The sequence below is a fragment of the Coloeus monedula genome (assembly GCF_965178545.1).
Source record: "Coloeus monedula genome assembly, chromosome: 7".
Lineage (NCBI taxonomy): Eukaryota > Metazoa > Chordata > Aves > Passeriformes > Corvidae > Coloeus > Coloeus monedula.
This window is the reverse complement of record NC_138787.1, coordinates 37,773,946-37,787,403: the sequence shown is the minus strand read 5'-3', so window position 1 is coordinate 37,787,403 and position 13,458 is coordinate 37,773,946.

Here is a 13,458-nt window from a genome sequence, read left to right as displayed (position 1 = left end):
ACCTTAGATTTTTGTCACACCTGGTGACGCCGAGGGGATAATCATTACTGCCACTAGTGGCCCTGTTAATCCTTTCACAGGTATTCACTGAAACTGCTGGAAGTAAATATCACTTTGGCTGATGTAGGGCTCAGTATCTGGGTATTATGTGGTGTGTCAAGAAAATAACCGTGGGGTGCTCTCACTGTAAATTGTTCTTACAGCTGCACCAGGCCTGCACAGCTCCGTGACATCTCCAGGAGGGTTCAGCAGGACCCACTGTGCTCTCAAAAGCTAAAGTTAAACCAACCAGAAGTTAAAACCAGGATCTGCCTGGGCTGGTTTGAAGAATCCACCCCACTATTCCACTCCCATAATGTTTTAACTTCCTCAATCACCAGTTTGAGAGGACTGGGAGTAGAATAAATTGAGCTGAATAAATTTATGGTTTTTTAAAGAATTGCATAAGCATAGAAGGCCTCAGTAAGAAGGGACCAGAGAGATCATCTTGTTCCAACCCCTCTGCCATGGGCAGGGACACCTTCCCCTATCCCAGGTTACTCAGAGCCGCATCCAACCTGGCCTTGGACACTTCCAGGGATCCAGGGGCAGCCACAGCTTCTCTGGGCACCCTGTGCCAGGTCCTCACCACCCTCACAGGCAAGAATTTTTCCTAATATCTAATCTAATACCTAACCTCCTGTGTGTATGAAGCCATTCCACATTGTCCTGTCACTCCAGGCTCTTGTCAATAGTCCCTGTCCACCTTTCTTGCAGGCTCCCTTCAGGTCCTGGAAGGCCACAGTGAGGTCACCCCAAAGCTTCTCCTCTCCAGGCTGAACAATCCCAGCTCTCCCAGCCCTTCCTCCCAGCAGAACTGTTCCATCCCTCTGATGATCTTTGAGTTCCTCGTCTGGACTGGCTCCAGCAGCTCCAGGTCCTTCCTGTGCTGGGCCCCAGGGCTGGGGCAGCTCTGCAGGTGGGGTCTCACCTGAGCGGGGCAGAGGGGCAGAATCCCCCCTTCCTTGCTGCCTCACCCTGGGGTGAGCCCAGGATTCTGAGCTGTGGTCAGACTTCCCTGGGCCGTGTCCAGCTAGGCCCCAGTGTCAGAGCACAGCAGTGTTGTTCTCAGCACCCACGATGCTGTTTTTGGCACTGCCTCTCCTTCAGCATGTAGGAGAGATCCTGACCTGCCTTCCTCTTGTGGCTGCACACAAGGTTCTGTATCAATAAGGAAATTGTTTGTGTTATCTCAGTCAATTAAGGAGTGTGTTTAGAAATAAAGAGGCGAAGCCCAGAGCTGTAAGGTGTGGTACATGCTTTAACAAAACAAAAAAATCCGACCCCAAACAAAGAAATTATAGGGATGGAAAATTCTTCCTAGGAACAGCAACTTTAGTTAAATATGTAAGCAGTAATATTCAGTGAAATGTAGATCAAAATTTTAAAAAGAAAATCCCATCTCAGAGTGAACCTCAAGTATTCTTCTTAAATCAGAAAGGAAAAAAAATAGAGATTTGTGGTTTTTTTTTTCTGGGGGAAAAATAAATGTAAAAGGTCACAGCATGTCTCTAACTTATGTGGACATGGCTGGAGGGAAATGCTGTGTGCAGAGTTCTCCCATGGACTCCAGGCTGCAGTTCAAAGCAATAATTGTAAGCGATCAGTCAGTGCCCTGCTTCTGCCTTGTGCACTCGTCTGAGCAGGAAGATCCTGGATGCTGGGATTCTGAGGGGAATCACTGCCATTGGTGCTGAGATGTAACTCTGGATTGTAGCCAGATCCCCAAGTGGACCCACCACCACCACAACAGAAGAAGTTGTGTGATGTTTTCTGGTGTTTCATAATGGCTCATCAACATCTTTAGCCCTGTTCTGAGTGCTGGCATCAGGCACTTCGCACCAAGCACTGACTCTTGCTTGAGGTTTGGCTGTGGGAGTGAGTCGCTGTGGCTTGACAAATGAACAGACATCAGCTGAGCCCCAGGAACCAATTTGGTGCACCCTCATAGCCTGTGGCAACAGGAAGGTAAAATACATTATCAGCTGGAAAGAAAGAAGGAAAGAAGGAAAGAAGGAAGGAAGGAAGGAAGGAAGGAAGGAAGGAAGGAAGGAAGGAAGGAAGGAAGGAAGGAAGGAAGGAAGGAAGGAAGGAAGGAAGGAAGGAAGGAAGGAAGGAAGGAAGGAAGGAAGGAAGGAAGGAAGGAAAGAAGGAAAGAAGGAAAGAAGGAAAGAAGGAAAGAAGGAAAGAGAAAAGAAAGAGAGGAAGAGAGGAAGGAAGGAAGAGAGGAAGGAAGGAAGAGAGGAAGGAAGGAAGGAAGGAGGGAAGGAAGGAGGGAGGGAAGGTCGAATCTCACTTGGTTTATCCTTTTTTGAGGTGGCCCAAGATCAGGCAAATGAGGCAGAACAGATACTGAGAAGTTTTTCAGTCTGTGGTAACTTCTGTGTCTCAGCTCTTGGTCTATAAATCTGCCTGTGCTCAGATTGCCTTAAAATCCTAAATAAAGCCAAAGTCAGACCAGTGTGGATGTCTGCAGGCTCCTGCCTTTGGTGGGAATAATGAGGAATGGGCCATCAGGTGGGCTGGTGTAAGGTAATGAGTGAAAATCAAGCAGACCAAGTTAATGCCAGCTGTGTTAATACACTACCTCCACAGAATCAGAGCATTTGTCAACTTCTAGACAGGTCCTCATGAAGTTTTTTATTTCCTTTTTGGTTTTTACATTTTCTAAAATGCAAGGTCTCGTGTCAGAGGAAGAGTGGGGGGGCAGAAATTAAGATATTTGTTAAAATTTGAAGTGACTGAATTTCTTAGTGTGGATTTCTCCTGCATTTTCTTTCTTTCTAAAGAAGTGGCGTGTGATGTGACATGCCTGTTACAGCGCACTCAGACACACTGCTGATTTTGTGGGGGACAGATAAACTTTGGGGATGATTTCAGCTTTGTGTGTCTCAGTTTGTTGTGAATTGTCATAAATAGCCCAACCTCAACCTCACACCCTTCAGGAGATACTTACTCTAGCATTGAAATTGCCAAATACACCAATTTTTGTGCTAATTATGGACGGCCTTGCTGTGGGAAGTGTACAAAAAAGCTGGTGGTGCTTATTTCCGTGTTGGGGGGAGAGATGGTTAAATTGGAGGATGAAAATGCCTTTTTGAAGAGTAAACAGGTAAAAATATAACTTTCCTCTTACTTTGTTTTCTGTGGAACCTCCTTCATCTCTCTTGGAGAGTCTCAGCACCTTGCAGTACAAGGATCTTCTCTTGTAGACCGCCATATGGGTTTTCCTAATAACTGCTGACAACCCACTTGCCACACAGTGGTTTAGTAGTTTGGGGCCTAAAATGCTTCCTTCTAACCTAAATTCTTGGCTGCAGTATAGGGGCTTTTGGAGGGTGGGTGCTGTGATGGTCTGTGATTAGAAAGCATAATGAAATTTCCTTCTGGCCTCAAACTCGGCCACTAAAAATGTGGACTGCAGAGCCATAAGTGGAAGACCACTTGGACTAAGATCTTGGGTTAAAACAAGTTGCAGATAGCAGAAAACAAAACCTGAGTTCAAAAGAGGTTAAAATCCATAGCAGCAGTAAAAAGAATGATTACAAATCAATGCAATAAAAGAGACAGATTGGAATAAAGATGAAATAGAGAAGTTTGAGAAAACCATGTTATAAAATGATATAAATCAAGAATTGACCCAGGGTGGCCATGAGTCCAAGAGTGGTTTCAGGTCTTTCTGGTTGCACTCACTGCTTGATGAGATTTCAGAACATTTGTTCATCCTTGACAAAACCCACCTTGGTCCATGTTTACTTACCTGAACATTAATTAAGCCTTAAAGAGCAAAAACCTGCTGTCCTTAACTCAGTCCTGATTGCCAGTAGGGACCTGAAGTTGCAGGGATGAGATATGGCCCTGGGTGACCCCTGTACTGGGATGCTTTGGAAACTCTGTTTTCTCAGGATGCTTGTTGGTGGAGTGTCTGGAAAAGATGGCTTGGGAAGTATTTATCAAACCTGTGTGTGCAGGAAAGCACTGTATCTGTTGGGGTTTTAACTGTATCCATACATTTAAATTTTATCCCTTTTTGAATAATGGGATGTTTCAGTACCTGGCACTGATGTGTATGATCTGCTTTTAACTTAAATCTGGTCTAAGCACAAATAAGTGATGCAGCCAAGATAAAGTGATTCTTAAAACTAGACCAGAGTCCTGTATACTTCACCATCTACTCTTATAACCATCTCTATAAAATTATGTATAAATCTGATAATGGATAATTGAGGGATGTAGACAGTCCTACTCACTGCCTGAAGTGTTGACCTGGTACTGAGATGGCAGCATCTAACCCCTATCAGGTGGGATGATTTCAGGCAAGTCAGGTCACCCTGGCTGTGTCTCATTTTATCCATAAAATAGGGATAATTAACTGTGCTTGTGTCCTCCAGAAGATCTTGGTATTTCCTGGTGAGCAAGATATCCCTGCTTTATAGGAAATCAGCCAGATCTATAACTCTGGTTTGTAGCAGAGGAAAACACATAACAAAAAAGAAGAAAAAATCAGTGTAGAACACTAATAATTACTGTAATAAATGCTTTGATTTTTGTTGTTGTTTCGACTCACAAGAACAAGCAGGAACATTTCAGAGTTTTCCTGGGGCTGTCTGGTATTCCTGCTTTAGTTACATTGCAGACTTCACTCCAAGACCTTAAATCAAGATCCACCCCAGACAAAACCTGCTGTCTGCTCTCGCTGCCTGACAATATTTGCTTGATGAGAACTTCGACTCTCACTGGTGATGAGAGAAACTGATCCTGAGCTCATCTGTCGGTGCAAGAACTGCCTCAAGAGCATCCAGCAGCTCTGCAAGGTCTGAAATGAATCTGTCAGTGCACTGACCTTGCCTTTGCCCTTACTCCAAGTATATGCATTGCTAGATATCAACAATCTAAACAGAGCTAAAACCCTAAGCAACCAAAACATAAACAATCAAAACAACAAATGCATTTGTTGCATTAGCTGACAGCACCCATAATGTCACTGGACAAATATGTAAATACTGACCTAAATCCCTTTGCTGGAGACTTTTGTGCTCACTTTAAATGTTGGAACAGACAGCAGCTCCAGCATGGATAGCCCTGGGTCAGACCAGGAGCCTCTGAGCCCACATGGCCCTGGGCACGGAGCCCTTCTACTCCCCCTCGGACTCTACAGCACTTCAGGGAACCATGATGGAAAGAGGATTTCACTCTTGGGAATCTGGCACCACTCATTAGCATTCAATTAATTAAAGCCAAACTTCTAACATCTTTTGGCCGAGCTCAAAAAAATAGACATCTGAATGTGCAGAAAACTGGAGTGCTGACCCAATCCATCAATTAGTTGGACATTAATTGCATTCTTTCCCACTGACTTCAGGAGCTGTGGATCAAACCAAATGTGGTAGTCTGGGTGGAATCATATTTTTGCTGCTGAGCCCAAAAGACTTTCCTAGGTGTTTCCTGAAGTAGGTAATTGACATTAATGTTCCTTTGCAGCAGGATGGTTAATGGGAACAGGATAACCGTGCCCTGGTGGTGCTGTGGCCGTGCTGGCCTAAGCAGGGTATTCCAACCTCTCCAATCTCCAGGGACAGATGCTCAGATTTTGCAGCACCATGGAAATTGATATCAAGTGGTTCTCATTTTTAGCATTTTGCCTGGGCAGGGGGTGCTCAGTTTTCCCAGCACTGCCTGTTCCCCAAAGAGCAGGAGAGGCTGATGATGTGGATCAAGATGAAACTGAAAGGCTGGATAGATTTTCAAATGTGCATTTTTAAACATCCAAGGAATCTTTTTTTGGCAGTAATCATGAAAATATCTGCACTGTGCAGTTAGTTGGGACACAAATTTGTGTGTTAGTAGTGTCCAGGTTAATAGAGAAAAAGGAGCCAGTTCATCAAAATCATTAAGTATTCAAACAAACCTGTCTTTGTATTGCAATAGCTTTCATAAAACAGGCTTAAAATAGTTTTGAAATTTTCTTACCCCTCGGATAACAGAATTTTCTGGTAAGGATTAGACCACTGCTGATGTTAATAGCTCTTTATGACTTAATGACTAATTCTGGAGTGCCTCTTCCTCACTGAGGTGGTGTTCACCTCGAGATAGGCAGCGTTCCCTGACTTCTGGAGATCTGTGATTTGCTTTATGCACAATATTAAGTATCTGTGGTATTTCCAAATGCTTAACTCAGACTGATTTCAGCAGGAGCCAGGCTGCACGCTGCCCTCTGGGATCCATGATGCAATTTACTATGTATAAAACGGCCATAATGCCATTTACCTGCCTCAGTGCAATTTTATGAGGATAAAACTAAAGCTGGAATTGTCCTTAAGAGCGTTTCTGACAGCACACTTTTCAACAGCTTTTTGGGGAAAACATATTCAGTGGCTGTGCTTTCTGTGAAGAGATGTGGAGGGAAACAATTTGGTATGATTTTAAGGGAACCGAAAACCAGGATTTCCTATTCTGTACTGATGTTTGCCCTGTTTAGAATTTCTGTGGGCAATATTTCTATTTGGAATAATTTTTAACAATAATCTGGGTGCTTCTAAACACGATTGGAAGTGATCATAGAATGGTTTGGGTTGGAAGGGACATTGAAGCTCATTCAGTTCCACTCCCTACCACGGGCAGGGACACCTTCCACTATCCCAGGTTGTTCTGCTCTTATTTTGGTCTGTGACAGTGAAAATACAGTAAAATCCTATTTACTCTGTTACAGGGAGGCCCTCCAGGGTCTTGTGCAGATTCATGTTTGGAACTTTGCTGTCAGTTATGTGATTTCACCTTAATTCTCCTCATTTTCTGTATCAGCACATGAAGGAAAAAGAGGATTGCTTAAACACAGGTTCTCCCCCACTGAAATGACAGGTACTTCCTGGAGAAAAACTACTGCACATTAGAAAACCTGAGAAAACAAATAATATTTGAACACTTCAAATATTTGGTTTCGCATGTAACTATGGAAGTGCAGCAAGTCACTGCTTTTCTGTAATACTGAGAGTAACATTTTTAATAGAAAGTTCTGTTATCTGCTCTTGTGTAATTTCTTCTAAAATACCGAATAACCAAGGAAATTTTTCATTTGTAATGTAATTTAATTCTGGATTTTATTTTTGATTATGGTCGAGGTTAACTTTGATGTTTTCAAAATGAATTTCAAAGACCATTTATTCAGCTAATTTTGAAGGCAAAAACAGACTGAAACTTTTATCCCAGTTGGTAAGCAGCTATCCCCTAGTTTTATTCAAGTTTTCACATAAAAATGCCAGTCGGGAATAAAACTGACAAATATATTCAATCAAAGATGGAATATTTTTTCCTCTTAAGTTGCAAATGGCTTCATTAAAATAAAAGCACCACCTTAGGGATTGCATAAAGCAGAATATTGGTACCTAAATGGTATTTATGACTCGGCTAAATGTAAAGTGAATTAAAATTTAAAGGATTATAGTCAGGTAGGCCAGAGCCATTCGGAGAGGAATGTCCATTAAGAAGATGGAAGAACCTGCTGTCCCCAGCGACAGGCACACGTCGGGCTGGTGGTCAGACACCTACACACTTAGTGGCACTGGAAATGGAAATATCCTGGGTGAACCCTGAGGTACGTGAGCGGTGTTTACTTCAGGCAGAGAAAACAAAATCCTGCTGCAAACATCCAGGGATGTGCTTAATTTTATGTACATTCATGTGTATATGAGATACAGATTTATGTGAGTGTATGTAGAAGTATGTCTATATGGGAAATATGTGTAATATTTTATAGAGAGATACATGATCGCAATATATTGTCTATTATAGCTATTATATCCATTTGTTATGTATGTATTTTAAATCTAGATATGTATAATATATGTTGTATGTTATACAAAGATATCTATACCATGTATATATCACATCAAATTATATATAGATATGTATTATATTTAGGTATAAAATATTACAGCACTAGCAGGAAACTGCAGATGAAAATGAACAACGCAGTTAATGATGCAGATTATAACCTATTTCAGGTTAAATCCATTAAAATAAATTTGTTTACACTTACCCTCCTATTTTACACATACCACGACAAACTCTGCTGCTTCCACCTCTTGGTAAAAAGTTCCAACTGTGTTTTAAGGGATTCATCAGACACAGAGGGACAAGGAGCTTTCACAGTAGGTCTGCAAAGGACACACGGAATTTTCGATGTGAACAGGACAGAGAGCTGCTGGGTTTGCCCTTCATCTGCACACACTGGGATTTACGTGTTTCAATTCCCTGTTTTTTATCTTTAAGAAGAATGAAATAATCACAGGATGGCTTGTGTTGGGATGGACCTTAAAACTCATCCGGTGCACCCATGCCATGGGCAGGGACACCTCCCACTGTCCCAGGTTGCTCCAAGCCCCGTCCAACCTGGCCTTGGACACTGCCAGGGATCCAGGGGCAGCCCCAGCTGCTCTGGGCACCCTGTGCCAGGGCCTGCCCACCTTCACAGGGAAGGATTCCTTCCCAGTATCCCATCTAACCCTACTCTCCTTCCCTTTGAGGCTGTCCCCTGTGTCCTGTCCCTACAGTTGCTCAGTTAAATCATTGAACGGAATTCTGCCCTCAGCAGTCAACATTTAACTCCACAATCAGCAAGTGCCTGGCAGAAGTTCTTGAAAGACTTGTTTCCTTCCCTACATCCCAGTTTCTTCATGGAGTAGCCATTGCTGAGTTACTACACAGAGGGGAGTTGCTCAGGAAGCAGTTCCTCATTACTCAAAGTGTTTGTGACCAAGCAATGATTGTTCTTTGAGCAGTGTGCTTTTAATTTACAAATGCATTCCATGGAAACCCAAGATTTTCAGTTACAGTTTTGAAAAAGCAATTGAAAAAAATACCCAACCCTCTTTAATTGACTGTCATTGTCTGACACCTCTGTCTGCACTTCCCTGGCCATATTACTGTGGGGTTTTACTCCAAGTATTGCTCTTGTTTCCCTGAAAAAAACCCACTTGCGTCCTGGATTCAGCCACAATGCTGAATCCTGAAGTTTATTCACCCAGCACCAGCCCCCTGAATATTGTACACCCAGGATCTTGACAGTTACTGGTGTGGAGAAATGGATACTGTGCAATTCACCACCTTTGAAAAAGATACGGGGAATTTGCCTGGCAGTCATTTGCATAATTTTATTTATTGCCTATTGCTTCTGCCCAGCTACTCCCTGCTGCAGGGTGCTCCTGGCCCTGTCCTCTCCCTTCTCTGCTGCCAGTTACACACTCACCAGTGTCACATTTGCACAACCATTGGTGTCACCTCTGGCTGTGGCCCTGGGTATTTAACTTAGCGTATTGTAATACTATAAAGCTTTAAATCCAGAGGCATGTGAGCTGGGATGTATCTATTTATTAGAATATTAGCATCTCTAACATGACATTTTACACACTGCTTTGAACCACACGGTGCATATTCCTTTATTTAAATAGTACCTCTGAGCCTTAATGTCTTCTTTCCAGTTTGGACAGATTAGCTGAGTGGGTAAGTGGTATCCTTTCATTACCCATCTGCTTTGTGCCACACTCAGATCTTTGATAAGACAGGTGGCTAGTGGGATGCTTTGTAAAGTGCATGTCTTTGTAGCTCTGCATTTTATATACCTTTATACACATACATACATATATATATGTATTTAATTTTCCACTTTATATTTCAAAATATTTTTACAAAACTTTTTAGAAAATGTTTTATTTATAATAAAAACCTGGCATTTGCTGAGCAAGTTAATAGACATTTAGAAGCAATGTTAAAGTGAATTTTCTTCTCCATCTTGCTTTCTACCTTCACCTAAACATTCAAACACATGATCAAAACTGAGGGTTTGAAAGGATCTCCCAGCTGGGCTTTGCAGCCCAGAAGTCCAGTTTAGCAGTGGGGTTCTACCTGGCAGTGCTCATACACTGTCTGCATTTAACTGGGAAGTAGAAGATTTAAAGCAGTCCAGATTATCCTTCCAGTTTCTCAAGGGGCTCCAGGAGAGCTGGAGAGGGTCTTTGGACAGGGGATGGCGGGACAGGACACAGGGAATGGCTTCCCACTGCCAGAAGGCAGGGATGGATGGGATATTGGGAAGGGATTCTTGGCTGGGAGGGTGCTGAGGCCCTGGCACAGGGTGCCCAGAGAAGCTGTGGCTGCCCCTGGATCCCTGGAATTGTCCCAGGCCAGGTTGGAGCAGCCGGGGACAGTGGGAGGTGTCTGTGCCCGTGACAGGGAGTGGCACTGGATGGGCTTTAAGGTCCCTTCATCCCAAGCCTTTTTTGTGATTCTGATTCCTGAAGGAGGGCAGTGATCCAGGTACTCTGAAGTGTTTTGTGGTCCTTGAGGAGACGGGGATCAGGTGGCACTTGGCCAGCTCCTCAACACTCTGATGGGTTGTGGCTGCAGTTTATTTCTGAAGTTCCCTCCCTTTTTTTTTTTTCTTTTCCAAGTGTCTTTCATGACCCAGTAGAGCTGGAAGATGGAGCTGAGAACCCAGTTGTGGTTTCTCATATCACTTCAATATCATTTTCTCCTAAAGGAAAACGGGGTCTTATTCATACAGGGCAAAATTAAGCTCATTCTGGAACATCTGTGTGATATAAGCAATTGGATTTTAAGGGCTTCTGCAGAAAGTTTGTGGGGGAATGAGCGAAAGAAAAAGGGGTTCTGGTGGGCGAAGGCAGAGGGAGATGCATCACCAAAACCCAAACCATTTCCAGGTCGGTGATTCAGAGTGGTTACTGAACATTGCTTGGAATAAGGGAATGCAGGGAAGAAGGAAGTGAACAAAACTCCATTTATGAAGATAAGTTCTGAAACACTGCACTTTCTGGACTGTTTTCAGTTGGTTTGTGGGATGATAACCATAAAACTGTGCTGCAGAGATTTGAATATAACATGCCACGTAAAAAAAGAGAGTATATGAGAAATATGTCTTTAATCTGAGGCACGAAAATAAAATGAAGCTATGGATGAACTGTGCTAATTGCCTCTCGCAGTTACGGGGTCTGACTCATAAAAGTACCAGACTGACACCAGCCGAAATCACACACAAGAAAGCAAACAGAACATTTGGAAGTCACTTTTGAAAAGGTTAATATTTGCTAAGGAGGGGGAATCATATCTTGGGGGGAGAATGTGCAGGCTGCTCTTGGAGCAGAGAGAGCTCCACTCATGGGTGGGGCCAAGACAGAGGTGAGGGGTTTGTGTGTACTGGGGTAGCTGGTCCGCCTTGGTATTGCCTGGAAGAGGATGCCAGGGATACAAAGGGATACAGAAGGGACACTGGGAAGCTGGAGGGAGACTGATGAAAATCACTTTTATTATTTCAAAGGAGTGTGTTATGGGAGGCCTGTTTGAAAATGATCAATTCTGCCAGTTCAAGGGGAAACCACTTTATTAACCTTGACTTGAGTAAACTCTGTGTTTAGAAGAGGTTTTGGTATTATAAATATTTTATTTAAAAACTTTTAAAGAAAGCTTTTGATAGTAAAACTCAGGACCTGAGTAAATTAGAAGGTGGGTTTTCCTGAACTTATCAATGCATTTTGAATAGGTGAATGAACTTTTTAAGGAGTTGTTTGTCATAAAGTTCCAAAATTCATCAACACCATGTGCTGGGAAAAGGCAGGGGTGTGAAAAACTCCACTGAGAGATGGAAGCTGACCTCCTGCAGGCAGGGTGCTCTGGGCAGAGCTTTAAAAGGATCTGAGAAAGCTCAGCCCTTCCCAGTATTCTTAAAAAGACTTTACTGTGAGGTAGAAGCTAAAAAATGGACTGTGACAGGTAATTTCTCTGGGAAAGAGTATGGGAAGCACAACAGACACTGCAGGAAAACACCCAGCAGGTTTGGGGCATAAGAGAATATGTGCACAGGGAACAATTTCCATTGCCTGTAAGGACAGAAACGTGGGGGATGGCTGATATCAAACACTTCTCTGCTACTGGATGCCCCAGAAGGGATCTGGCAGGTCACTGTATACTTGTACACATTTAGCAGCCCTTTATTAAAGAATTTCCACAAAAATATCATGTAGGCCATGACTCAGCACTTGAGGTAGGTGGCAAAGGAAAATAAAATACATTTTTAACCCCTGGAGGTGTTACAAAGCGTGATGTTTATAGAGGGGGTTTTGATGACACTGATGCAGTTTGCAAAAAAAAAATCCTTTATCATGAATATGTTCACAGCACTAAAGGAGGAGAATGTAAATAACCCAGGAGCTAGGCTGGGGTGGAAACTGTTGAAGGAGAAGTCTGCACAGAGGAGCAGTGGGTGAGACCACAGTCTGTGTGCTCCACAGCCATGAGGAGAAGAGGGTTCCTCCCTGCAGGGGAAAATCCTGTTTTCCCTCATTACCCAAAGTAACCAAGAGCATTCCCAGGGGATGTGCCCAGAGAAAACTTGTCTCAGTTCAAGCTTTACTGCATCACTTTCAGCCACTTCATCTGCTGGGCAGGCTGTACCTTCCACACTCTCAGACATACATTTAAAGTATAGATCTGCAGTGCTCTCCTCACCTCCCATCCCTCTCTGGGGTTATCAGAGAACCTGAGGTCCTGAAGATGCAGCTGTGGGTTATTTTTGGGGCCATCTCAAATTGATTACCATGTCCTTGCAGCGTGCCCCAGAGCTGGGCATGTGTGGTGGAAAGCTCTGTCCAGGGTTATGCAGGGAGAGGGGTCACTTCAACAGTTGTACTTTATACAGATGAGGAGTCAGGTTAGCAGTGCATAGGAAAAGCTTTTGGTTTTGTTTATTTGATAATAATAATAAAAATGAATTCTTGCTCTTAAGTAGGTCATTGTTAGAGGAAGACAGTTCTGTTGTTTCAGTGAGGGTAATTGGAGCCCTCTCAAGACTGAGACACACCTGGAGGACATTTGCTAATGGGATTGAAAAAGTGGTTGGGTGTAACCTGGAGTTTGGAATTAAGGTCATCAGAGGGTAAAAAGCTCCTGGACTGGGTCAGGCTGATGCTGCTCACCTGAGGGAGTGATGGTTGAGGAGCAGCAGCTGCGGCTGAACTTCCTGCAGTGAAATCACCTTGGATGTGATGGAAGGAAGCTCTGCTGTGTGCTCACTCATCCTCCCATTGCACCAGAGTGAGAGGAGCCTGGAGAGCCCCCACCTCCACCTCCTCCTTTTTCTGAGCATCATCTGCAGCTCAGGGTAAGTGTGATGCAGCTTTTGTCTTTTTGATGGTTTTGGTGCACTGTACAGAGTCCATGGCGTTGTTTAGCTTGGTTTTGGGGGAGTTGGATTAAACCTGAGTGGTGTTAATAATGAAGAGAGATGTGAGGCTGAGGTGTGTCTCTGAGTTGGTCTGAGCTTTGGGGTGAGTTTGATGCACTATCTTCTACATTGTGGTCCATGAAGACCAAAAGGTTTTAAATTCAGGTTTTATTGTAAGGAAACTGGAA